Source organism: Pongo pygmaeus, chromosome 16, assembly GCF_028885625.2.
Source record: "Pongo pygmaeus isolate AG05252 chromosome 16, NHGRI_mPonPyg2-v2.0_pri, whole genome shotgun sequence".
Classification (NCBI taxonomy): Eukaryota; Metazoa; Chordata; class Mammalia; order Primates; family Hominidae; genus Pongo; species Pongo pygmaeus.
Genome location: NC_072389.2, coordinates 36,354,363 through 36,380,988, shown reverse-complemented (window position 1 = coordinate 36,380,988; position 26,626 = coordinate 36,354,363). Strand labels below are relative to the sequence as shown.

At 50.7% G+C, this 26,626-nt stretch overlaps 1 protein-coding gene and 1 long non-coding RNA gene across 2 annotated transcripts in view; one reads left to right on the top strand and one right to left on the bottom strand.

Moving 5' to 3' along the window:
* Positions 1-26,626, bottom strand: part of LOC134738216 (dynamin-1-like) — a 39,631-nt gene that overhangs the window by 5,949 nt on the left and 7,056 nt on the right. The window lies entirely within an intron of this gene.
* LOC129014725 (uncharacterized) lies at positions 22,746-25,370 on the top strand. Its single transcript, XR_008494286.2, has 3 exons — positions 22,746-22,853; positions 23,130-23,207; positions 23,327-25,370. It is a non-coding gene; the product is annotated as an uncharacterized LOC129014725 (long non-coding RNA).

Sequence of the window (26,626 nt, the reverse complement as noted above, 5' to 3'; positions counted from 1 at the left end):
GTTCACTCTGATGGTAGTTTCTTTTGCTGTGCAGAAGCTGTTTAGTTTAATTAGATCCCATTTGTCAATTTTGGCTTTTGTTGCCATTTCTTTTGGTGTTTTAGATATGAAGTCCTTGTCCATGCCTATGTCCTGAATGGTATTGCCTAGGCTTTCTTCTAGGGTTTTTATGGTTTTAGGTCTAATATTTAAGTCTTTAATCCATCTTGAATTAATTTTTGTATAGGTGTAAGGAAGGGATCCAGTTTCAGTTTTCTACGTATGGCTAGCCAGTCTTCCCAGCACCATTTATTAAATAGGGAATCCTTTCCCCATTTCTTGTTTTTGTCAGGTTTGTCAAAGATCAGATGGTTGTAGATATGTGGCATTATTTCTGAGGGCTCTGTTCTGTTCCGTCGGTCTATATCTCTGTTTTGGTACCAGTATCATGCTGTTTTGGATACTGTAGCCTTGTAGTATGGTTTGAAGTCAGGTAGCGTGATGCCTTCAGCTGTGCTATCTATGACAAAGCCACAGCCAATATCATACTGAATGGGCAAAAACTGGAAGCATTCCTTTTGAAAACTGGCACAAGACAGGGATGCCCTCTCTCACCACTCCTATTCAACATAGTGTTGGAAGTTCTGGCCAGGGCAATCAGGCAGGAGAAGGAAAAAAAAGGTATTCAATTCAGAAAAGAGGAGGTCAAATTGTCCCTGTTTGCAGATGACATGGTTGTATACCTAGAAAACGCCATCATCTCAGCCCAAAATCTCCTTAAGCTGATAAGCAACTTCAGCAAAGTCTTAGGATACAAAATCAATGTACAAAAATCACAAGGATTCTTATACATCAATAGCAGACAGACAGAGAGCCAAATCATGGGTGAACTCCCATTCACAATTGCTTCAAAGAGAATAAAATACCTAGGAATCCAACTTACAAGGGACATGAAGGACCTCTTCAAGGAGAACTACAAACCACTGCTCAATGAAATAAAAGAGGATACAAACAAATGGAAGAACACTCCATGCTCATGGGTAGGAAGAATCAATATCATGAAAATGGCCATACTGCCCAAGGTAATTTACAGATTCAATGCCATCCCCATCAAGCTACCAATGACTTTTTTCACAGAACTGGAAAAAACTACTTTAAAGTTCATATGGAACCAAAAAAGAGCCCGCATTGCCAAGTCAATCCTAAGCCAAAAGGACAACACTTGTTATTATGTCTTTTTGTTTATAGTAATCCTAGTGGAGGTGAAGTGGCATTTCATTGTAGTTTTGATTTGCATTTCCCCGATGTCTAATGATGCTGCGTATCTTTTCATATGCTTATGGGCCATTTGCATGTCTTCCATAGAGAAATGCCTATTCAAATTCTTTGGTCGTCTTAAAATATTTCATCTTTTTATTACTGAGTTGTAAGAATTTTTATATATTCTGCATACCAGTTCCTTGTTGAACATATAATTTGCAAATATTTTCTCCCATTCTAGGGTTATATTTTCATTTCGTGTGTGTGGTGTTTTTTTGTTGTTTGTTTTTGAGATGGAGTTTCACTCTTGTTGCCCAGGCTGGAGTGCAATGGCACAATCTCAGCTCACTGCAACCTCCGCCTCCCAGGTTCAAGTGATTCTCCTGCCTCAGCCTCCCAAGTAGCTGGGATTATTATAGGCGCTCACCACCATGCCTGGCTAATTTTTGTATTTTTAGTAGAGATGGGGTTTCACCATGTTGGCCAGGCTGGTCCCAAACTCCTGACCTCAGTTGATCCGGCCTCCTCGGCCTCCCAGAGTGCTGGGATTACAGGCATGAGCCACTGTGCCCGGTCATATTTTCAGTTTTTAATGGTGTCCTTTGAAGCAAAAAAGTTTTCAATTTTGATGATGTCCAATTTAGCTATTTCTTTTGTTGCCATATTTTTGGTGCTATATCCAAGAAACCATCACTAAGCCTAAGGGCACTAAGATTTACTCCTTTGTTTTCTTATGGGAGTTGTATAGTTTTAGCTCTCACATTCAAGTCTACAATCCACTTATTTTTTAAGACAGGGTCTCACTCTGTCACCCAGACTGAAGTGCAGTGGCATGATCATGGCTCACTGCAGCCATGGCCTCCTGAGCTCAAGTGATCCTCCAGCCTCAGCCTCCGAGTAGCTAGGACTACAGTCATGTGCCATTACACCTGGCTAATTTTTAATTTTCTTCTAGAAATTAGGTTCCACTATGTTTCTACAATCCACTTTGAGTATGGCGTAAGGAAGGGGTTCACATTCATTCATTTGTATGTGGATATCCATTTGGTATACAACATTCGTTGAAAAGACTATTCTGTCTTTTCAGAATCCTCCAGACTCTCAATTCTATCTGTATGTCTAACCTCATGGCAATGCCACACTGGTTTTATTTTTTATTATTTTTTTAATAGCACCTGCCTACTATTGACCATACTGTCTTGTTTACTGTAGCTTTGTAGTAAGTTTTGAAATCAGGCAGAATGGGTCTTCCATCTTTGTTTTTTGTTTGTTTGTTTATTGAGCCAAGGTCTCACTCTGTCACCCAGGCTGGAGTAACAGTCATGTGAACATGGCTCACTGCAGCCTTGACCTCCCGGTCTCAATTGATCCTCCCACCTCAGCCTTCTGAGTAGCTATGACTACAGCCCCATGCTACCACAACTGGCTAGTTTTTGTATTTTTGTAGACAACGGGTTTCACCATACTGCCCAGGCTGGTCTCCAACTCCTGGGCTCATGCAATCCACCTGCCTTGGCCTCCCAAAGTGCTGGTACTACAGGCATGAACCACTGCACCAGGCCTGTTCTTCTTTAATCAGGATATTTTGGCTATTCTGTGTTCCTTGCATTTCCATATGAATTTTAGGACTAGCTTGTTAATTTCTACAAAATACCTGGAATTTTGATAGGCATTGTGTTGAATCTGTAGATCTGCTCAGGGTTCATATCAACAATATTGAGTTTTCCACTATTTTCCCACTTATTTAGACCTTTAATTTCCTTCAAGATTGTTTTGTAGTTTTCCACTACAAATCTTGCACTTCTTTTGTTCCTCGGTATCTTATTCTTTTTGATGTCATTATAAATGGAATTGTTTTCTTAATTTCACTTTCAGATTGTTCATTGCTAGTGTATAGAAATATAATAGATTTTTGTATCTCAGTCTTGTACCCTGCCACATTGCCGAACTCATTGGTTCTTTTTTTTTTTTTTTCACACAGAGTCTCCCTCTATCGCCCAGGCTGGAGAGCAGTGGTGCAATCTCGGCTCACTACAACCTCCGCCTCCTGGGCTCAAGCAATTCTCATGCCTCAGCCTCTCTAGTAGCTGGGATTATAGGCATGTGCCACCATGCCCGGCTAATTTTTGTATTTTTAGTAGAGATGGGGTTCCACCATGTTGGCCAGGCTGGTCTTGAACTCCTGACCTCAGGTGATCCGCCTGCCTCCACCTCCCGAAGTGCTGGGATTATAGGCATGAGCCACTGCGTTCAGCCTGAAATCATTTGTTCTAATAATTTGTGTGTGTGTGTGCGTGTGTGTGTGTTGGTGGATTCCTTAGGATTTTCTATATATAGAATCATGCAAATGAAGACAGTTTCCCATTTTCTTTTTCTTCCCTAATTGCCATGGCTAGAACTTCCAGTCTACTGTTGAACAGAAGTGGTGACAGTGGGAATTCTTGTCTTTTTCCTGATCTTTGGGGGAAAATCTTTCAATCTTTCTTCATTTAATATAATGTTAGCTGTGGGTTTTTTGTAGATGCCATTTATCAGGTTGAGCCTAGCTCCTCCATTCTACTCTTGCCCCTGGATTGGCAGTCCTCCCCTTTCTGCAGACAGCTCCCCACAGCCAGTCCACGGTCCCTACAGCACCCCACCCTCTCACTCTCCACTGCAGGGCGGGCAGGAGGCAGCACGAGCTGGGGGAAGAGGCTGAATGTAGTCCCAAGAATGCCAACCACTTGTCATTTGACTCCAAACAAATCCCTTTGTGAAACTTGATTTCTTCAATATAAAATTGTGGAAAATAATACCTACTTTTCAGAACTGCTGTGAAAAATTTAAAAATAAATTTGGTTGTGTCTGGCACATAGAGGGCATTCAATAAATGTGGGTTGGATGTGAATCCCAAAAGTGTTCATTGAACCTTATCTGAGGCACCTGGAAGTGGCCCTGGCACCATAGAGGGACCCAAGGTTCATGGTGGATGCGGGCTTTCTCTCCAAGACTGACCATCCAGAAATAGTCCTGTAGCAAAGTAAAGCTGCTTGGAGTGAAATAAACCAGCCAGGAATGAAGATGTTTAATGCTCCAGAGGTTCAGGGAACCTGCAGGCCAGGAATGAGGGGGGAGAACTGCATCTCAGGAGTGTTGGAGTCCAAGAAAAGGAGATTAGACTTCCCTCTATACCCAGCAGGAACCACTGAAGGATGCTGAGCAGTTATAAGTGGGGTTTGTGAAGATAGCTCCATGGGGAGTGGAGCAGGGAAGTTGGTTCCACAGACCAGGAATGGTAAAGACCTGTACTAGGGTGGGAAGGTAAGGAATGGAGTAAAGAGAACAGATGTGAGAGACACATTCATTCATTCATTCATTCATTCATTCAGTCACTCACTCAAGTATTTATTGAGCGCATATCATGCTTCCCTCATGGAATTTATCATGCACTTCACATAAGTGCATATAAAATTGTAATTATGAGAAGTGCAAGAAAGGAGAGCCATCTGGTGGTGGTGAGCATCTATAACGGGGCATACCTGAACTAATCTGGGAAAGCAAGAGTGCTTTCTTGAAAAATTGATGATTGAACTGAGACCTGAAGGGTGAGTATTTATCCAGGTAAAGAGGAGATGAAAGGGCAGCCTAGGCAGAGAGCACAGCCTATGCAAAGGCCCAGAGGTGGGATGCAGTGTGGTGAGTCCAAAGCCTGAGGGAAGGCCAGGGCAGCTGGAGTGGATGGAGCATGGTTCAGGGTGAGGCTGGCAGGCCGGGCAGGGCAGGATCAGGGGCACCATAGGCTGCATCAAGGAGTTTTGTCTTTCCCAAAGAGGAATGAGAAGCTGTGTGAGGCCTTTTAGGGTGGGGCCGGGGGTAACATGTACAAATGTATATTTTGAAAGTTTCACTTTGGCTGTCGTAAGTAAAAAGACTAGGATGGAGCATAACTCCAGAGGAAAGGGGGGAAAGAGTTGAAAACAGCCAATAAATGTCATCCCTGAGCTCTTATGAAAGACAGACAGTGTTCCCGGGGAATCCGCCAGAGGAAGATGACTTAGAGCTGCAGAGAGGGAATGTGGGGAGTCCATGAAGCAGCAGCAGCAGATTGGAGGCTTTTCCAGACTCCAACAAAACCAGGAGGCTATAGCTGCCCAGACAGCAAGGGAATAGAAGATGCCTGAGAAGGAGGCTCTTGGTCAAAGGCAGGCATGGGCAGTGAGTGGGCCCAGAGAGTGGATGGGGTGGATTCAGGGCCCACCTCTCAGTTATGCACCCAGTACATGGCACCAGGTGCTGAGACCAGAAGCCTTGGGGTCATCCTTCCCATCCATGTGGGGTCACCCCCCACATCCCAGGTGTCTGCAAACTCATCAACAACCCACAGTGCCTTCCAAATCTGGCCACTTTCCACCCTCCACCTGGAGTACCACAGTAGCCTCCTATCTGGAAGCTTCCACTCCTCTCCATTCAGCCTATCTCCACACTGCAGCCAGACTGATCTATTTAAAACCCTCCTGTGGCTTCTTGTCACATTTAGAATAAGATCCCTGCTTGGCCTGGCCCCTGGCTGGCTCCCATAGGCATTTCCTGTCCCTGGTCTCAGTCACTCAGTTCCTGCCATGCTGGCTTCTTGCTACCAGCCACAAACCCACCAAACAGACCCCCATCCACAGCCTGGGCACTTATTCTCCCTCAGCCTAGAATGCTGTTCCTGGAGAAATCTCCCTGACCTCTCCGGGCCACCATCAGCCCCTCTAGTCTTCTTTTCCCACCATAGTCCATGGTGCCTACAACTTGTTCGCAATTCCCTACACTCCCCTGGCATTTTTGTGGTATTCACCTGGCAAAGTGCCAGCCCTGGAGAAATCCCACTGACAGCTTTCTCCTTCTCCATGGCTACCCCCGACTGCTGAGCCCCCTGGTGAGAGTCCCTCCACAGTACGAGGGCAGCCCATGCCCCATCAGTCCCCAGGATCACCCAGGCCCTCTGCACTGCACAGAAACTGCAGGAAACACCTCCCCACTAGCTTTGCCTCCTCCTCCACTTTCCACAGACCTGTGGCTCCCTCACACCCCTCCTCTCTCTTTGCTGTTATTTTAAAGAAAAATAGAAGTGAGAAATCTCTCAAAATGTCCGAACCTCGGGTCAAACCACAGACCTTTCCTCCTGACCCCTTCTCAGTTGAGGGCTTTTCCTCTGGTTAAACCAGTTCCCGCTCCTGCACAGGATCCCTTCTGACTTCTCAGGAAGTCTTTGCCATCCCTGCCCTTTCTTGTGCCTAACATTTCCCCCTTCCCTTGGCTGAGACTGGACCAGTCCAGTTTATCACATCACCCACCAAAAATGAGCCCCACCTGCTGCCTTGTTCTCCCCTTCCCTTTGTGACCACACACACACACACACTTGCACACACATACACATATGCACACACATACACACACGTGCACACACATGCACACACATACACGCACACATGTTCCCCATTTCGTCACATGCGCCTCACTCATCAGCCCCTCCGTTGTGGCTTCTGCCCCATCCCTCTGCTGAAGTAGCTCTTTGTAAAGTCATGGATGATGAACACAAGGTCACTAAACCCAGGGCACATTTTCATTTTCCTTGAGCTGGACCCCTGAGCTGTGGTCACCAGCTGGCCACTGCCTGCTTTCATCATAACTGTGACTGCTCCTCCTTCGGTTGCCTCAGGCTTGCCCTTGAGGTCCTTCCCTTCTCAGCCATGGTGTCTCCTGGGTGTTTCCTTCTGCACCCTGGCATCAGTGCCATCCTCTTCTGTCAGAGTCAAGCCACTTCTGAGCTCCAGGCCCACAGGTCAACTGGCCCCTGACATAGCTGCCTGATCTGGGTCTCCTCTTGCTCCTCACCTCCAGTCAGCTCCGTATTTGCCACCAAGGCAATCTTCATAAAATGCAAAGCAGGTCATGTCGCCATAATGAAAAGCCATCCCAGGGAGACAGGCCAAAAGCCCCAGCATGGCCTACAGCCCCTCACGCTCTCCATCCAGCAGCACCTTGGCTTTCCCTCCCTAGGTTGCTAACACCAGCCCATACTCCTTCTTTTGTTTCCCCTAATACACTGTATTACCCTCCTCGGGGCCTTTGCACATGCTGTGCTCCCTTCATGGAGCCAAAGCCTATGATATAGTTTGGATCTGTGTCCCTGCCCAAATCTCATGTCAAATTGTAATCCCTGATGTTGGAGGTGAGGCCTGGTGAGAGGTGATTGGATCACAGGGTCAGATCTAGTGATAGTGAGTTCTCATGAGACTGGTCATTTAAAAGTGTGTAGCACCCCCCAACCCCCACTCCCCTGCCTCTTCCTCCTGCTCTGGCCATGTGAAGTGCTGGCTCCCTCTTCACCTTCCCCCATGATTGTAAGTTTCCTGAGGCCTCTCCAGAAGCTGAGCAGATGCCAGCACCATGCTTCCTGTACAGCCTGTGGAACTTCGAGCCAATTAAACCTCTTTTCTTCATAAATTATCCAGTCTTAGGTGTTTCTTTATAGCAGTGCAAGATCAGCCTAATACAGTCTACACATCTTTCTCAGCTCAAACAGCACTTCCAAGAACACCTTCCTCCCCACACCCATGGCTCCCTCCTCCCCTACCCGGCATCAAGGCCCCAACCACCTGCTGTACCGGCTCTCCATTCTCATCCACATGGTACTCATGCAGCTTGTGACTGTATAAGCAGCCACCTCATTTGTCTTGCTCACTGCTGCTGCTCTAGTGCAGGCATTGGCCAATGGCAGTCCAGGGGCTAAATCCAGTCCCCCACCTAATTTTTGTAAATAAAATTTTGTTGGGACGCTCACTTGTTTATGCATTTGTTGTTGTTGTTGTTGTTGTTGTTGTTGTTGAGATGGAGTCTCGCTGTCTGCCAGGCTGGAGTACAGTGGCACAATCTTGGCTCACTGCAACCTCTGTCTCCTGGGTTCAAGCAATTCTCCTGCCTCGGTCTCCCAAGTAGCTGGGATTACAGGTGCCCACCACCACGCCTGGCTAATTTGTTGTAGTTTGGTAGAGATAGGGTTTCACCATGTTGGCCAGGCTGGTCTCAAACTCCTGACCTCAAGTAATCTGCCCACATTCAATAAATATGCGGGTCTGTAAATGATCAAGCAGGACAGACTTGAGATTGGGTTACATTATGTCATTTCACAGAAGACACTGAATTCTGTGGGGAAGTGGCCTTCCCAGGGTCCCCCCATGCAGTACAGGCTGGCTTTGGGCCCAGGGCTCTTTCCACAAACCATGTTAAGACTCAGTCGTCATCAGGCTATATCCAGGGGCACCCACCCAAGCATAGATTGGGAAGGAACCAAGGCCTGGTGTGAGTGTGTGTGTGTGTGTACAGTGAGACCCCAAAGCTGGCATGGGAAGTGGGGGCATTGCGCACAGCTTTGGGAACTGCCCACCCTTCCTCTGCTCTTGCAGCAGGCCTAGGACCATAGAGAGTCAGACGTACCCCCTCATGAGCCATCTCACCTCACGTGGTTTCTTTCACCTCTCTGAGAGTCAGACTTCTAAACTATTGGAATGCAGCTTTTATTCCTAAACCCTCGAGTTGAGGCTGGGATTAAATGAGATGTTGCATGGGTGGAGACCGCATGTCCTTCCCACAGCCCACATCCACCCAGCATGTAGAGAACCACTGCTTATTTTTCCAAGGCTGCCCTTGGGTTGCATTTCCATCTTCCCTGGGAGACACGCCAGTAGCTGAGAGACCAAGATTCCCTCGGCTGACTCTCCTTCTGATGTGACCCCCTATCACCTGGCTCTGCTGTCCCTTCTAGAGTCAGAGAAAAAGAAATGTAAAAAGAAGGAAAACAGCAGGAGCCCTTTCATAGCCCGCATGCCACCCAAGACTCCTGGAGGCCTGGAGAAGTGAAGCCAGTTGTCCAAGGTGGCACAGGCATTTGTTGGAGGAAGAATCTAAATCCCTGGACCCCTAGTCCAGTGCTTCCTTCCACAGCCCAGCAGCCTCCTCCACCTCCAAGACTATTTCTCCCACTCTAGGAGGCAGGGCTCCCATGGCTGGGGAGGAATGGTGGCGGGAACGGTGTGAGGGAGAGCCAAATTATTGGGAACTCACAGCTGCCTCGCCTCCCGCATAGCTGGGAGCTGCAGTCCCAGGGAGAGCAGCCAGCTGGAAGACTCGAGGATGATAAATGGATCAGGGTGTCAGGGCTCCCAGGACACAGTGAACTCCTCTGTCTGGTCAGAATCACCCAAGCAGGAAAGCATGAAATGGCACCATTAGGTGAAGCTGCAGCTGTCCTAATGGGAGGGAGACTGGGGGTGGGGAGAGATGCCTGCTCCCAGCCTGCTGGGCCACAGGCCAAGGTCTGAAGAGGTAGGGGCCTGGGAGGCCCCAATAAGGGAGAAGACATACAAGGGAAGGGACTGAGGAAGGGTCTCTCAGGCTTGGCCTTCATCAAGACCCCCTGGGGAGTTTGTTAAAATGTAGACCCTCTGCCATTGTACCCTGTCTCCCAGAGCCTAGCTCAGAAAACTCAGTGGACTGGAATGTGCCCAGGGATCTGCATGGTAACAAGCACCCCCATTTCCTCTCATGCAGGTGATCTGGGCACCACACTTTGAAAAAATGAGGTTCTAAGTAATTCAGAAAGACTTGCCAGAGAGGTCAAAGTCCAAGCCCAGTTGCTGGAAGTAAAATAAGCCTCAAAGGCACTGCGGACCTGGAGGGCATCAGGGCAGAGCAGGCAGGAGGACATTGGTGGCAACAACAGGTTCAATTACCATAGCTCTGTTTGGTGAGCACACAGATGTTCTCATCTAACCCACGTGGGAGGAGGGCACAATTACCAGCATCATTTCAAAGACAAGGCAAATTCTGCTCAGACAGGTAGTAAGTGACCTGCCCAAGGTGACACAGTTGATCAGAGTAAAGATCCGGGTCTAAATTTGACTGAGGCCAGGTCTCCTGCTCAGGAACAAGGTAGGGGGCCCAGTCCTCAGGGAAAGCTCAGGAAAGGGGAGTCTCCAATAGTGGGAAATGAAGCTGGAGAAGCAGGCGTAGACCAGAAGCAAGGTCACTAAACAGAATCCACGCAGGAATTCCCTTCTCTCCCTGGTCTACTGGCCACTGTCCTTCTGTCTGCCCAGGATGGCCACTTGGCCCCCGTGACAGTGTCAGTCCCAAGCACTCAGGCCTCTGCAAGTGGCCCCAGGGCTGGGAGCAATGAGTCCAGGAGGAACCATGCTTGGCATGCATGTCCCTGCACAGACCCTAGAACATACCGGGGTCTCGGAGTACTAGTTAACTGCATCCAGCTCCCTTTGGTAGGGAGAACAGCCACATTTGGCCTGGGGTGGGTGAGGAGTTGGGGAGCAGGTGACAACCTGGTTGGCTTATCCTTTATCTTATCCTTTTCTTTCTATCATGTAGAGAGCTGTCAGGGCAGAAAGCAGGACTTCAGGTGAGTATCAAAAAGAATGCTCTCAACAGAGAGCCTAGGGATACACCAGCATGGGGAGTGCAGGGGGAAGGGGCCACCACCTCTCTGCCTATTATGAGCCCTCTTATAACAAGCAGAAACAGCATGTCTAGAGGCTCTCTCTTTCCTTAACTCCAAATGCCCAGATGTGCTCAGAGCTCAGCCACAGTTCTTGTACCTAAACTAAAGGGAGACTTGATTGACAATCAAGTTGAGTAGGAGGGAAGGGGAGCTAGGCTGGAGGAGGAAGGTGGGGTGAGACGACCTCGCACACTCACCCTCACACTCTCAGTAGTTCTGGGATGTTCTGTTTTGAGGGTCTTCACTCTGCCCATGGTCAGCCCACGTGGGAGACTCACAGAAGGCGCAGATGCCCTGGAGCTTTGCTGTGTGTGGGTGAACAGGGAATGATCTCCAAGGGAGATAGTGGAAGAATCGGTGTGCAGGGGAGTGAGCATGATACCTGCGTAAAAGGGTGGGGGAGAAGTATATGTATGCTTGTATGCTTCTATATTCACAGCACGGCTCTAGAAATGTGCATAAGGAATTGATGACATTAGTTGTAGTTGCTTCTGGGGAGCGGAGTTGGGAAAGGAGGAGCTGGAAAATATTTCACTGGGTATCTTTCTGTATCTTTAAAATTTTGAACCCCACGAAAATCTGCCTGTCTCTTCCACCCTCTGGTACTTCAGAACCCTGGAGCTGGATACTTAGCCTTGTGAAGGAGAAAACAAATGAGGAGGGTTTGTATGTTTTTAAATTTATTTTATTTTATTTTATTTTTTACAGACAGTGTCTCACTCCATTGCTCAGGCTGGAATACAGGGGCGTGACCATAGCTCACTGCAGCCTTCAAACTCCTGGGCCCAAGCAATCCTCCCACCTCAGCCTCCCAAGGAGCTAGGACCACACACATGCGACACCGTGCCTGGCTAGTTTTAAAATTTTTTGTAGAGTCAGGGTACCACTATGCTGCTCAGGCTGGTGTTGAACCCCTGGCCTCATGCGATCTTGCCGCCTTGACCTCCCAAAGTGCTGGGATTATAGGCATGATCCACTGTGCCCGGCCAAAAGAGAGAACAAATGAGTGGGTTTGTGTAGCTCACCCAGAAATCGCCTGACCTGCTGCAGGTGGGAGGCATGCTGCAGAGAGAATGCCACCAGGACCTGCCCCCCACCCCCCACCCTCAGAGGACACCTGGGCTCTCACCTTGCCTCTCTTCTTCCCTACAAAAAGTCGGGAGACTGGAAGCCCTGCTGTCTCCTCTAGCAGGCTTCTGGGATTCCCTTGGTGTGCCGCCAAATGAGACTGCCTCCAAAATGGGATCCTGATGCCACATGAAAGATGAGTAAGTTCGATCCTCACCCTCACCAAAAGCATATGTGTGTGTGTGTGCACGTGTGTACACACACTCACTCACCATCAACTGCCACCCCAAACCAATTAAATATGATCTGGGGACTAGGCACTTCTGTGGATTATCCCACTCAGTACTGGCCTTGATTAATGCAGATAATGGAGAGCTGACTGGATATAGCTTACAGTATTTAATCTTTCCCGGCATTGTATTTGCAGAAGCCAAAGTAATGAGATGGAAATAGGTTAACCAGCAAGACACCTGTCACCGAAGCTCGCAGGCTAAAAAGATCAATACTTAAGGAGAAATGTATGTCTTTATGTTTTGCACCAATGCTTCAGTCCAACATTTGGTCCTGGGAGGCTGAGGATAAAGTTTTAATGAATTAATTTTCTAGCTCATTCCGAAAATAAATTACCCATTTCTTTGAGTTCCTTGTGTACCGAGGCCTGATGAGCCTTCTTGGTCTGTCCACGCACACCTCCACTTTGGAGCGAGGTTGTCATTCCGCACACATAGAAGCAGAGTCTGTTCTTGACTGGCTCTGGGGAAGCTAACAACTCTCAGGTTCCTGAGAGTTGGAATGTCCTTCTAGTGTCTAACTTCAATCTCTCCTGCTGCAGCAACACTCATTTTCCTTCTGTTGCATCTATGCTGAGATCAGCAATCCCAGGCCACCTGATGGGCACCTCAGAATCCAATGGCTGAGGATTGAGCCCTTCCTGCATCAATCTTGGGCTGGCCTGTTAGCCTCCCTGTGCTTGTGCAGCTGTGTGTGAGGGTTAAGCATCCCTGCCCTCCCTGCCTTAAGGACAGCTTCCATGATCAAAGGTTAAGGTTCCTGAGTAAGGCTCTGTAAATCTGCAGCACCTCACACCTGCCTTGGATTATTTCTCTCTGAACCTAGACCCCAGGCATGGATACCCTTAAATCACAGACAAATATTAATAAGACCCAGCCTGTGGGAGCTGAGGGACTCTTATAGACAATGCAGTCCACAGCCTCTTTTCAAAAACAAAGATATCGAGGCCCCAAAGGGAGGTGGCTTACCTCCATCACACAAACAACACCACTAAATGGTGGCAGCACTGCCTGAGTTGTCAATTCCTGGATTCCAGGCCTTTGTCGCCCCTCAGGCCACCCCACCAAGCCCTAGCTCCATTTGATCCTTGGCTAACTCTTGTAGGGTGCAGGGGTAGCAGTGGTGAGGGGGCAGAGGGATGCCCTGGCCAGGCAAGCACCTCAGCACACCCTCCGCTCTGCCACCCCAGCCAGGATCACAACTTGAAACAGGACAGAGGAGCACACCATCCCCGTGGGAGAGGAGCTGGAGTCCAGGCTCCCTGGAGAGGGAGTTAATACTGCAGCACGGCACATTCTAGCCAAGGCGGAGAAGCTGCTGAGTCACGGTCCAGCCGCCTGGCCAGCCCTGAGCTGCCTGCTGGGGCCCCCAGGTGCTCCCAGCCCAGGGTGCTGCCTCTGGCCCCCAGACAGGCTGCCTTCCCACCTCCTTCTCCAGAGACTCAGAATCTTGGGCCTCCAGGGTTCCCCACTCCCCAGCACCCCACAACATCTCCCAAACCCACAGGCAGCTGTCCTGGGGTGGAGGAGAGGGTCTTCCATTGGTTGGGTGTCAAGATGCTTGGGAGCATGCCAGGAAGGGTGGGGGACCCCAAATGAGTGATTAAGTGGGGACAGATGGAGGCTTGGGGACCAGCGGGCCCTGGGCTGCCTAGTGTAGGATACGGAAAGTGTGTGTGGGGGGGTGCACCCGTGGGCCCCAGGAGGTCTGTTGTGCGCATGCTCTGAGTGTGAGGGAGGACGGGTAGGACCGTGGGGGTCTGCCCTGGTCGTGCTCCCAAGAGAGGCACTGCTTTCTGCAGAGCGCATGGGCAACTGCCAGCTGGGGGAGCGCTCACCAGGGGAAAGGGGCGCTCTCTGTGGCTCAGCAGTGATTAACCCACACAGTCAATGGATCCTCCAGCCACAGTGTGAGCAGCTCTGCCTCATGTGAGGCACACAGCACCTTCCAGCACAGTCCCGGTATCTTTCATGCCAGACGCACATCTTCAATTTCAGCTACAAACCTTTACAAATTGATGCATTTTCTTTCTGACTAAATGTTGCAAGGTTTGAACACACTAGCTCGGCTGATCACCGCCCCTCTAAGGGATGGGTTTAGAAGTTTGGCACGAAAGCAAAAGCCTTTTAATAGGAGTGCGTGAGTGTGGTGGTGTGTGTGTGATGTGAGTGTGCATATGTGGTGTGTGCTTGTGTGTGGTGGGTAGGGGTATATGCAGTGGTATGTGTGTGTAGGATGTGTGTGCTGTATGTGTAGTGTGTAATGTGGGCGCTAGGGTGTGGGGGACAGTGAGGTGTGTGTATATGGTGTGTGTGTGATGTAGGGGGTGGTGTGGGTTGGGGTGGAGGCTCTAGTGGGGTGTCAGGGGGTAAGTGGGTAGTGGTGGGTAGTGGCATATGTGTGGTGTGTACATATGTGAGTTTGTGTGGGATGTGTGTGTCACTGTATCTGTGGTGTGTGTAATATGTGTATGTGTTGTGTGTTGTGTGTAGTGAGGTATGTGTGTGGTATGTAGTAGGGTGTGTGTGGTTTGTGTCTGTGTGGTGTGTTGTGTGTGTAGTGTGTAGTAGGGTGTGTATGTGTGGTGTGTGCATGTGGTGTGTGTGGTGTGTAGTAGGGTGTGTATGGTGTGTCTGCGTGGTGTGTAGTAGGGTGTCTGTGTGGTGGGTGTGTGGTGTGTGTCTGTGTGGTGTGTGTGGTGTGTAGTAGGGTATGTGTGGTGTGTATCTGTGTGGTGTGTAGTAGAGTGTGTATGTGGTATGTGTGTCTGGTGTGTGTGGTGTTTAGTAGTGTGTGTGTGATGTGTGGGGTGTGTGTGTGTGGTGTGTATGATGTGTGTGTGGTGTCTGTGTGGTGTGTGTGGTGTCACAGGGTGTGTGTGTGGTGTGTCATAGGGTGTGTGTGGTGTGTGTGCTGTGTGGGTGTGGTGAGTAGTGTGGGGAGTGTGGGTTGTGTGTCTGTGGTGTGTAGTAGTGTGTTTTGTGTGTGGTGTGTGTGTATGGTATGTGATGTGTAGTAGGGTGTGTGTGTGTGCTGTGTAGTGGGGCATGCATGTGGTGTGCATGTGTGTGGTGTGTGGTGCATAGTGTGTGTGGTGTGTGTGGCGTGTAGTAGGCTGTGTGTGGTGTGTGTGGCATGTAGTAGGCTGTGTGTGGTGTGTGTGGCGTGTAGTAGGCTGTGTGTGGTGTGTGTGGCGTGTAGTAGGCTGTGTGTGGTGTGTGTGGCGTGTAGTAGGCTGTGTGTGGTGTGCGTGGTGTGTAGTAGGGTGTGTGGTTTGTGTGTGGTGTGTAGTGGGGTGTGTGTGGTGTGTAGTAGGGTGTGTGTGTGGTTTGTGTGTGGTACGTGTGTGATGTATGTGGCGTGTAGTAGGGTGTGTGGTTTGTCTGTGTGGTGTGTGTGGTGTGTGTGTGGTGTGTATGGCATGTAGCATGGTGTGTGTGTGTGGTGTCTGGTGTGTAGTAGGGTGTGTGGTGTGTAGTAGGGTGTGTGGTGTGTGTGTGATGTGTGCCTGTGTGGTATGTGGTGTGTAGCAGAGTGTGTGGTGTGTGTCTGTGTGGTGTGTGTCTGTGTAGTGTGTGTGGTGTCTGTGTGGCATGTGTGGTGTGTGCAGTGTGGTGTGTGTCTTTGTGGTGTGGCATGTAGTAGGTTGTGTGTGTGGTGTGTGTGGTGTCTAGTAGGGTGTGTGGTGTGTAGTAGGGTGTGCGTGTGGTTTGTGTGTGGTATGTGTGTGTGGCGTGTAATAGGGTGTGTGGTGTGTGTCTGTGGGGTGTGTGTGTGGTGTGTGTGGCATGTAGTAGGGTGCGTGTGTGATGTTTGTGGTGTGTGGTGTGTGTGTGATGTGTGTGGCGTGTAGTAGGGTGTGTGTGTGGTGTGTGTCTGTGTGGTGTGTGTGGCATGTAGTAGGGTGTGTGATGTTTGTGGTGTGTGGTGTGTGTGTGGTGTGTGTCTGTGTGGTGTGTGTGGTGTGTAGTAGGGTGTGTGTGTGGCGTGGACTGGGAGTGTAAGGGGAGGGGGTATTGCCAATGTGCGGGGAGGGGGAAGGGGCAGCGGCAGGAGCCCGGGCTAGGTGGCAGGTGCCCCCGCTCAAGCTGCTGGAGAGTAGCTGGAGAGACCGCAGCCTCCTCCCCAGCCTGGCGGCCCGGCTCCTCCCTCGCTGCGGCCCGGCGAGGAGACCTAGTGGTGCCCCCTGCTGTCCTTCCAGGAGCCTGCCGCCTGCCTCCAGCCCCATCTCCACCCAAGCCAGGCCCACGCCCTCCGCACACAGCTGCATCCCCGCCAGGCTCACTGCCTCCCAGGCCCCCAGTCTACGCTCACACCCTGGAAAGGAGGAGGTGGGCAACCGGTGGGAGGCCGGAGGCAGAAGGAGGCTCCATTAACCCAGTAATGGAGCAGAACATCAGCACCGTGGCATCTGCTAGCCCGCAGCACCGGGGAGGGGGTCCTGTCTCCACCTCTCAGGCCCAGCTGAAATGGGTGACACAGCCAGTGCAGGGAAATGGCAGAGAATGTCAGAAAGGCTGCGTATGTGTATGTGGGTGCACGTGAGCACCATGTGTATGAACACCATGTATGAATGTATAAACATGCATGAACCGGCTCTGTGAACATGTATGCAAACATTGTGTGCAGGTGCATTACACTGCCATATGTAGAAATGTGAGAATCCCCAGGGAAGGAAGGGCTGGAGGTCTCGGGCCACACCACTTGTCCAGGAAGCTGGGGTGATAGCTACAGGCCCTGTACTTGGGTAATGGGAGGGGGTGGACTACGGTGCGGGCCACCTTACAGCCTCGGGGTTGGAAGAGACCACAGGGTCACCAGCCCCCACCCTCCCTCTGCAGCTGCATCTGTTGCCAGACCCTCTGTCTCCAAAGGTGGCAAGAGGTCTGGGACCTGAAAGAGGCATCAGGAGACCTGGTTTCTCTCCACTTCTTTCCATCCTTTGGAAAGTGGCTTTGCATCTCCCAAGATAGTCTCTCAGCTTTCTTTCTTTTTTTTTTTTTTTTTTTTTGAGACAGGGTCTCACTCTGTCGCCCAGGCTGGAGAGCAGTGGCGCAATCACAGCTCGCTGCAGCCTCGACCCCCACGAGTAGCTGGAACTACAGGCGCACCACCATGCCCGGCTCTTTTTTGTAGAGAAGGGGTCTCACTATGTTGCCCAGGGTGGTCTCAAACTCCTGGGCTCAAGCAATTCACCTGCCTCAGCCTCCCAAAGGGCTGAGATTACAGGCCTGAGCCATTGCATGCGGCCTAGATAGCCTCTCAGCTTTTAGAACCCAGCCTTCCAAAATGTTTGCAGAGTTCTACCTCTGAAGGCGAGCGGGCACAAAGGGTAGTGGGGTCATGAGAGAACTTGGGCTTTAGAACAGCCAGGGCTGCTTTCCAACCTGACACTTGGCAGCTTTGCAGCCCTGGGAGATGAGTTCATTTCCCTGGGATCATTTCTTAGCTACAAACCAAGGATCGGGTGCCTGTCTCACAGGGATGTTATGAGGATTGAAGAGGCCACGTGCTGGCACAAAGTGGACCCTAAATAAATACTCATTTCCTTTCCTCAGTTCTCCTCCCAGCGGGGCTAGGCCGAGTCCATGCTGACCATGGACTCAAGGACGGACCTTGTGTTACCCGCAACGAGGGGTGCAGTGCTCGCCAAGCCAGGGTCTCTGAGCCGGCCCAGGCTCTGTCCGGGAGGGCAAGGGTTGCCGCAGAGGTTGTGCGGCTGGGGAGCCTGAGGCCCAGAATTCTTTTCCCTGGCTCTGTGTGTTCCTCCTGCAGAGACTGCGTCACTTCTTCCTGGTGTCAAAGGTACTTGTATAAGCAGCTCAGCTCCCAGAGGACCGCTAGGGCTGTGAGGTAGGAACATGTCTTGTTTACGACTGCATTTCCTGCCAGCTCCCAGAGGAGCAGCCTGATTGCTGAGCCTGGTAGCAGGTAATGGAGGAGGTGGGGGATCTCAGCAGGCACTGCCACCCAACTCTGGCAACCTCCATCCCATCAAGCTCCCTGCTAAAGGAGAGAAGAGAAACCCCAAAGCCGAAAGAGGCACCCTGTCTAGGTCAGACCCTGACACCCAGGAGGCCCTGAGTGGTCATGGGTGGGGTGTGGACGGGCAGGTGCACTGCCTTGCGGTGCTCCACTATAGGTAGGCAGGCCCGTGGCTCCCCATGGGGAAAGGAGGTCCAGTGCAGCTCAGGTTCTCTGGAGAGTAATGCGCGAAGGAAGGGCATGAAGACCACTTCCCTGGTTAATGAGGGTTTGGCCAGGAGTTGTCTGCCTTACCCAACCTTGAAAATAACCCCTAGCATGTTTAATTGCTCAAAAATCCACTCTTTCATCTGATCTTCACTTTCGTTTCCTCCAAATCCTATGTCAGGCTCCATGCTAAGTGCTGGGAATACAAGATGAATAAAACCCAACCCCATCCTGAAGCAGCTCACGGGGAGACAACAGAGCTTTGGGAGGTGCAGCAGATGCGGTTCTGCCCCTTGACAGAGGAGACAGCGAAGGCTCAGAGATCAGCTTGCCCAAGGCCTCACAGTGCACTTGAACCCTGACTTCCTAGCACCCAGCCCAGGGCTCTTTCCTTCCCAACAAACAGCCCCAGGGAGCTCCTCAAGCACACTGGGAAGGTGAGTCTAAAGGGAAGACCACAAAGGCATGGGGCTCAGAGGTGGGTGCGGGGGCAGGGAAGGAGACCTCCACTGTGCCCACTCCGTGCTAGCGGCGTATTTCATTTCATTCGGGCCCTGTGAGATGGGGACCGTGATTCCCATTTTGTAATTGAGGAAACTGGGCCTCAGGGGGAGTGAAACAGGTCGCTCGCTCACGGCACCCTTCCCCAGAGGATAGAAAGAGCTGCACTCCCAGGCAGCAGAGTAGCTCGCTTTGGGCCACACCCGGACCTGGGAGAGGTCATGAGATGTCTGGGGAGCCCAGCCTGCTCTCAGTGGGAGCTGGGAGCCAGCACCCCAGGCAGGGAGCCAGCCAAGGAAGGTGCAGTCTGGTCCTCGCGTTTCCAAGAGCGCCTCCGTCCTTCCAGATGCTGACCAGGCCCCAGGGACAGAGATGTGCCCATCACTCTTCAGAGAGAGATGCCCATTATCACCAACACCTATGACAGCTCGTGGTCTCCAGAAACTAAAGTGGAGCATGCAAGTCCCGGGGGCACAATTAGGTGCTCCAAAGAAGCCAGCTCTCTCCTGCCTGACCGGGGCCCAGGACGGCCCGGGACAGACACGGGAGATAGGGGCCAGGAGGGATGAACCATTGTCTCAAAACACCCAAGGGCTGGAGGAGGGGAGCAACGAGGGGGAGAATTCCAAATTGGAAAGCCTCAACTTGGAATTCTGTGTGGATCCAAACCTAGAAGACAGCTCCGCTGAGGAAGAGGAGCCAAGCGAAACACCAGGTGCAGCCAACTGGGGTGAATTAGCACCCGGGCTCTGGACAGACTGACCTGGACTGGAGTCTCGGCTCTGTCACTTTTAGCCATGGGAACTTGAGCAGGTTGCTTAACCTCTCTTGGCCTCAGCACTCCATCTGCATAATGGGAATGATAATGGAAGCTGCTGAGCAGGGCTGCGAGGCTTAGGAGCACTGTATGTAAAGCACGGCATTATGTCCATGGCCGGTTCCTGAGCCAGGCTGGGCACAGGCCTGTCAGAAGCACATGGGGATGGCTCCAGTGGAGAGGTGGGGCAGCCTCTCTGCTAACCCCCCATTAAGGACCAGGTTAAGCCACGCTTTTTTTTTCATTTCCTGGGATAATTCAGGCCTCTCTTAATAAATGGTCCTCCTTCTACCCATGCCTTTAGCTCCAGCCCAGACGGCCTTCTTGATGCCCACTTCTGGGCCAAGTCCTCTCTTCTGAGCTATTGCACTATCCCTGGCTTCTTTCCTGCCCCTGTGTGCAGATACTGCCAAGCCTTTCCCCATCCTCCAGCCCACCTTCCCCAATACTCAGGCCTCTCAGCAGCCATGGCTTCTCCAACCGTGGCTGCTGAGTCTCTATTTTGGCTGCTCTAATTTTCAAGTTCTCATTTGTGGGTATCTGACCACATCCTCCTCTCAGAAGTCAGCAGAATCTAGTTGTTCTTCCTCTAGCTGCCACTCTCAACCTATAGATGGCAACACTGGGATGTGAAGAGGTGAGGTTGCCCAGACTCCCCAAGGATGTCCCAGCCAAAACCCATCCCTAGCGTGGTAGCTCACGCCTGTAATCCCAGCACTTTGGGAGGTTGAGGCCAGCCTGGGCAGCACAGTGAAACCCCATCTCTACAAAAAATTTTAAAATTAGCCAGGCATGGTAGTGCATGCCTGTTGTCCCGGCTACTCAGGAGGCTGAGGTGGGAGAATCACTGGAGCCCAGGAGTTTGACACTAGGTGAGACCTAGCCATGCCAGCAGACCAGCCAAGCGGCCATACCCAGCAGGCAGCTGGGGGCGGGGGTGGGGGGAGGTGTGTTGCTCAGAAGTGACTCTGGAAGTCACTAGCACAAAAGAATAATCCATTGGGGAGAGTGTGGGCATAAGAAGAAATCCAGAGATGGGCTTCTAGAAATATCAGCATTTGGAGGATTTGTAGAGAAAGAGGAAAGCCAGGGAGATTGAGGAATGACCAGCAATGGGAGGAAAGCTCTGAAGAACAGAAAATGACTCCATGGCGATAGAGCGGTTACACTGGAGGGGCAGGCAGGGGCTGGGAGGGGACAGGGATCCTTCTGGGGAATTTTTTTGGTGATTATACTGGTGCATATATCCATAAGTTGTGCACTTTGCTGAATCTAAGTTATAACTCCATCAAAAAGAAAAACGAATGCGCAGAGCAGAAAGAGCTAGGGGTGGATCCCTGTCTCCCACACACTCTGGCTTGACCAGGTGCTGGAGGACACCATGGGGAGAGGGAACATAGACCCTAATAGAGCGCCGTGCATCCCATCACCAACCGGCTTTCCCATGATGCACAGGCGCTTCTGCTGAGAACCACAGGGCAAAGGCACCTAGAACCAGGTAGCCACTGAGGAAAGGCTTCCTGGAAGAGCAGCAGGGAGCCAAGGTTTAGGAGGAGATGGGGTGGGCTTAGAAGAGGCTGGCCAGTTTCCAGGCAAGAGACGTCCACCTGGGTGGGTGTCTGGCAACCACAGACCATGATGGGACCCCTCACAGCCACCACCCTGGAAAGCGCAGTGATGACAGCTGACTTGGGAAGGTGATGACATGGCTGAACACACCCTTGGCTCCAGAGACACCATCATCTGGGACCTTCTCCACAGAGCCTGACCTAGGGCAGGAGAGCCTCCCTGGTCCAGGACACCAGAGGCCTCAAGGTTTTCCCTCACAGGAGCGGAAGCATCGTTCCACACCCTGGGCCCCAGCAAACATTTGAGAATGGGCCGTTGTCCTGCCTAGCAGTACACAGGGCTCTGGCCTCCCTACTCTGGGCCAGAGGAGAGGGGGAATGGAAGTGGGCAGAGGACTGTCCCCTTCATGTGACCACTGGTGACAAACACTGTGTCCTGCAGAGCATGGCCCAGGATGAAGCACCTCCACCCACACACACGGCATTCAGCAGCTGCAGGGCCCAGCCCTGCACCATTTCTGAAGGTCCACACATAGCACATATCACAGCTGAGGAAATTGAAAGCCAGAGAGAGGAAGGGACTTGTCCAAAGTGACAGAGTAAGGAGCCTGCCTCCCAATCCAGTGCTCTTCCAAGCTGGCAAAATCCTGAGCCTCGGTTAGGCTTAATGAGCTGCCTGCCTACCAAAGCCAGCATGGGTGAGCATCTGTGGCTCTCTGGAACCACAGGGAGTTCCAGTCATCCTGCAGATGACCCCTGCTTGGAGCTGTAACTACAAGTGGAATACCTGGGGTGGCTCCTATCAGACCCTGACTCCCTGGAGCTGGCAACAGAGAACCAGCAAGTAACAGTCCCCGTAAATGGAGCTAGTCTGCATCAGGGTTTCTAATGTTCTGCTGCAGCTTCACTTTGCACTTGAGAAGCAGGAACGACTTCGGTTTTTTTCTAGCAGCTTCTCGGCTCTTCCCAGCAGCCCCTCCCCCAAGCAAGGTCCCCTGAGAGGAAAAAATCACACCACATCTTTGTGGATCAGGGGTGCCTCTGCCCCCACCCAAGACACCAGGCATGGTTCCTCATGAAGAGTGACTTGTGGCTCCTTCGCAGCACTGAGGGCTGGAGCCAGAAGAAGGATGAACCCACTGCGGAGGCCTCCTCTCTTCATGTGGGAAAATAGATTTAGGCTCAAAATGAAGGAGGGTTTTTGCACAGTCAGCACCACCCATTGATGAGTTCGTGGTCCCAGGAGGTAATGAGTGCTGCATCATTGGGAGCATTCAAACTGAGGTTAGCCCACTATTGGGAGGGATGTTATAGACAGGATTCAGGTAAGGGGACACAGCGTTGACCTAGATGAAATTTGAGGTCCCTCTTCCAACCCTGAGAGCCTCTAAATCTCTGACATCTCCATCCCAGCCCTTGCTGCCAACTGGCCTCATTCGCCAGGCCCTGCTGGTTCACCAGGCAGTTTGTCCTCAAGGAGAAGTAGCTGCCAATTATGTGACCACAAGAGTTTCCTTTATGACATCACCACTCTGCAGGAAGGGGCTGGGGTGGGGTGAGAGGGGAGAAACAAGACAGAAGGTGGCACCAGAGAAGGAGCCAGCTCCCTAGGGCCTGGAATCTGCAGTGCTGCCACCACTAGGTAATTTGTGGGGCACACTGCTGTGGGGGTCTCAGGAAGCCAAGTCTGGGCCCAGAAGGGAAATAGCCCAGTTCTGGCCTCCTGACTAGGGTGGGGGACTGTCAAGGGAAAAATAAGCCGAACATAGCTCTCTGAGGCTCGTTAGAGAAAAAGGTAAATGTCGAAGACGTGTCATAGCAGGCAGCTCATTAAGCCCATGGAGCTTAAAAATAGTGAGACATGCAGATACTGGGGTATGGGGAGCTGGGGATGAGACTCCGGCTCATCACACTACAGGCAAGAAGAGCAAACCTGGGAGAAACTGACTCTATAACCAGTGGAAGAAAGGCTGCGTAGCCATCATCGGATCTCTGGGTAAGCTTGGCGCACGGGCCTGCTGGAAATGTCAGACCCTGTTGTGTCGATGAGAAGACTAAGCCCAGAGGAGGGTGTTCCCAGGCATTACCCAACAGGCTCGACTGTTCTTCATGCAGGGGAAGAGAGAAGACACAGAGACACAGACCTGCCCCGGAGGAATCCAGAGCCCACCTGTCCAGAGAGGCTCCACCTAATTTCCCTGGCTGTGGGCACCCCCTTAAAAGCCCTTTATGCCATCACCCAGTGGGTGCCCAGCACTTTTCCATAAGTGATCCCAAATCAGGAGCTAGGCCAAGCCTCCAAAGGCGGCTGCGTAGTTCATTGGAATGAGGGCTGCAGTGACTCCAGAGGGCTGCAGTGACTCCAGAGGAGCAGGGCTCAAGAGAAGGGGAGCCAGGGAAGACTGAGGGGATGTGTAGGTGAGGTGGCTCTTTTCTGGCTGAGAGAATAGAAGGTCCCCAGCCCACACCAAGAGCTCCATAATGGAAGGGAGGCCTAGGGTGGGTCCTCCCCTCTCCCCATCTTCTTCCCACTCAGCCCCTACCTGGCCTTTAACACACTGGGTGGGAGAAGTGTTGCTGAGCACAGAAGTGACCTGAGGCCCTGGGCACCCATCCCAGCTTAGCTCCACAGGGGGCTCCAGTTGCTGAGGAAGAACATAGAACTTATATAGGATGGGAGAGCTGGAAGGAAACTTAGGATCAATTGCTCCAGCCTCTAACTGAATGGCGGGGAAACTCAGAGACAGAGAAAGGAAATTACTACCCCTTCCAAACCAGTGAGAGAGCCAGAGCTAGAATCCAGGGCTCTTTCCATTATATTGCACCTCCCATCTCAGCCCTGTCTTTATGAAATGCCATATTGAAGCTTTATGTATTGGGGAAATTTAACTGAGGCTCAAAGGGACACAAATTCCCTAAAGCCACATGGTGAGTCAGACAGTGAAATGCAAGGTGTCTGGTCCTTTCCCAGCATCCAACAAACGTTTCTTGGGCACCTACGACAGTCAGGCTGGGAGCACTTTCAGACATTCTCTCCCTTAAATGTCACATGTGAGAGCAAGGTGGTGGAAGAGCGAAGGGCCAGAGACCAGGGTCCAAATCCTGGCTCTCTTATCTGAGTGTCCTTGGACAAATCCCTTGATGTCCCTCAAATGATGCCTCCATTTCTTCACTTTATAAGAAGGGGATTCATAATAGTACCTACCTTGTAGAGTATTGTGATAATTAAAGGAGACTATCCATATGAAATACTTAGAACAGAGCCTAGTGATATAAATATACCATTTTAAAATAAGTATACCGGCCGAGTGTGGTGGGTCACACCTGTAATTCCAGGACTTTGGGAGGCCGAGGTGGGTGGATCACCTGATGTCGGGAGTTCGAGACCAGCCTGACCAACATAGAGAAACCCTGTCTCTACTAAAAATACAAAATTAGCTGGGAATGGTGGCGCATGCCTGTAATCCCAGCTACTTGGGAGGCTGAGGCAGGAGAATCACTTGAACCCAGGAGGCGGAGGTTGTGGTGAGCTGAGATTGCACCATTGCACTCCAGCCTGGGCAACAAGAGCGAAACTCCATCTCAAAAAAAAAAAAAAAGTATACCATTTGACAATCCTAGGCATATACCCAACAGAAATGAAAACATATATCCTTATGAAAACCCTTCCACAAATGTTGATAGCAGCATTATTCAGAGTAGCTGAAAAGTGGAATCGACCAAATGTCCATCAACTGATGAATGGAGAAATAAAATACAGTATAGCCACACAATGGAAGGTTATTTGGCAATAAAAAGAAAGAAAGTACCAATACATGCTTCAAGGTGGCTAAACCTTGAAAGCATTATGTGAGTGAAGGAGGCCAGTCACCAAAGACCATGTATTATATAATTCCATCTAAATAAAATATCCAGAAGGTGCAATTTTATAGAGACAGAAAGTAGATGATTAGTTGGCTAAGGCTGGGAGGAATGGAAGAATCGAGGGTGACTGTTAATACGTATGGAGTTCCTTTTTAGAGGTGAAAAAATGTTCTGAAATTAGATCATGGTGATGGTTGTGCAATTCTGTGGATATATTAAAAACTATTGAATCGTGTCCTTAAATGGGTGAATTGTATAGTATGTGAAATATAGCTCAATAAAGCTGTTTTCAAAAAGTAAATATATATTTATAAACTTCTATAAATAAGATAGTAAATCATATCCATTCCAATTTAATGATAAGGCTCAGAGCCATTCAGCAACTTGCCCAGAGTCCCATGTCTAGGAGGCCGCAGGACCTGATTTTGGACTTTGTGTTGTCGAACTCCTGAAGCTCCTAAGACCTGATCCAGCCCAGACTCATGGAGAGCAGGTCTGCCCTTATGTATCTTGGGGAAAGCCTCCATTCCCTGTCCCAATGAGACCACTCAGGAAGTTCTCCCTGCTCTCTAATCCAAACCCATACAACTTACAAGGGATGATGTTCAGGGGGATTTGAGGTCAGGAGCAGGGTCACAGGAGACAGGCATCAGAAGAGAAACCTACATTTCTAGCCAATGCTGGATATCTTCTTTAGGGAAGCCTGGGGAATGGGGCAGATGAAATATAGTGGATTTCAAGTCATGAGCTCACGGTTGATTTTGGGGGTGACCTTGGCCAAGAAACCTCATCTCTGGGGGTCTTAGTAAACTGATATTCAGGAAGAAGCTCTGAGGACAGCTCCAGAAGCAGACATTTCTAAGCCCATTTCTAAAGTGGCCTTCTCTCTTCTTACGCACAACTCACCCCAGATGACCAGGTGGGAAGTCTGCAGGGAAGTGGGCATCACTTGGTTGCTTGCTTGGGTATACACAGCCTGGTGACCCCCATGGTTCTTGGCAGAAGATATTGGGGCCAAACCATGAGGCCCTAACCTAACCATCACTCCAATACTGTGAGCAGGTCAGGTTGGCTCTCCCTCCCAGCCAGGAAAGAGGCAAGAGGTGGAAGCGACAAGGGCACTAACAACCAGGGTCCTTGTCTTACCTGGCAGGAAAGATGATGACTGTGATATTGACTCAATGTGCTGCTTCTGATCAGCCCCCTGCCTGCCTCCCTGCACTGTGGATAGTCTGGCTGTAAGTGGTAGGGGGAAGGAACTCCCACTTTTGACAACCCAGGGAAGGCATCACCTCAGTTTGTCTGGGGCTCATGGCCAGGGTGTCCCAGCTTGAAGGAGAGGTTCTCCTGCCCCCTTCTCTGCTTGTACAACTATCGACTGCATTCAGAAACACTCCTTCTCCCTTGCTAAGGAGCATTAGGAGATACAAAACCACCATTCTTTTTCCAGGTGAAATAAGGAAGAACAGAAAATGCGGAGGGCCAGATTCAGCCCAGAGCCACCCAGAGTCCAAGTGACCTCACTGGGAGAGCAGTCCACCGGGTTTGGTG